This window comes from Etheostoma spectabile, chromosome 12, assembly GCF_008692095.1.
Source record: "Etheostoma spectabile isolate EspeVRDwgs_2016 chromosome 12, UIUC_Espe_1.0, whole genome shotgun sequence".
In the NCBI taxonomy this organism is placed as follows: Eukaryota; Metazoa; Chordata; class Actinopteri; order Perciformes; family Percidae; genus Etheostoma; species Etheostoma spectabile.
The window spans coordinates 2,374,950-2,375,256 of record NC_045744.1 but is presented as its reverse complement, the minus strand read 5'-3'; the positions used below and the strand labels follow the sequence as shown (position 1 = coordinate 2,375,256).

At 62.9% G+C, this 307-nt stretch overlaps 1 protein-coding gene across 2 annotated transcripts in view; it reads right to left on the bottom strand.

The window, feature by feature from the left end:
• LOC116698837 (mitogen-activated protein kinase kinase kinase 20) overlaps window positions 1-307 on the bottom strand; it is a 33,545-nt gene that overhangs the window by 7,829 nt on the left and 25,409 nt on the right. The gene's annotated exons all lie outside the window — the stretch shown is intronic.

The following is a 307-nucleotide window of genomic DNA, read 5'->3' as shown; positions in this document are numbered from 1 at the left end:
AGGGGACCCCAAACTTCCCTTCCCCGAGCCACATTCACCAGCTCCGACTGGGGGGTCCCAAAGCGATCCCAGGCCAGGTTGGAGATATGATCTCTCCACCTAGTCCTGGGTCTTCCCCGAGGCCTCCTCCCAGCTGGACGTCCCTCCACCTAGTCCTGGGTCTTCCCCGAGGCCTCCTCCCAGCTGGACGTCCCTCCACCTAGTCCTGGGTCTTCCCCAAGGCCTCCTCCCAGCTGGACATGCCTGGACCACCTCCCCAAGAAGGGACCCAGAGGGGCATCCTTACCAGATACCTGAACCACCTCAA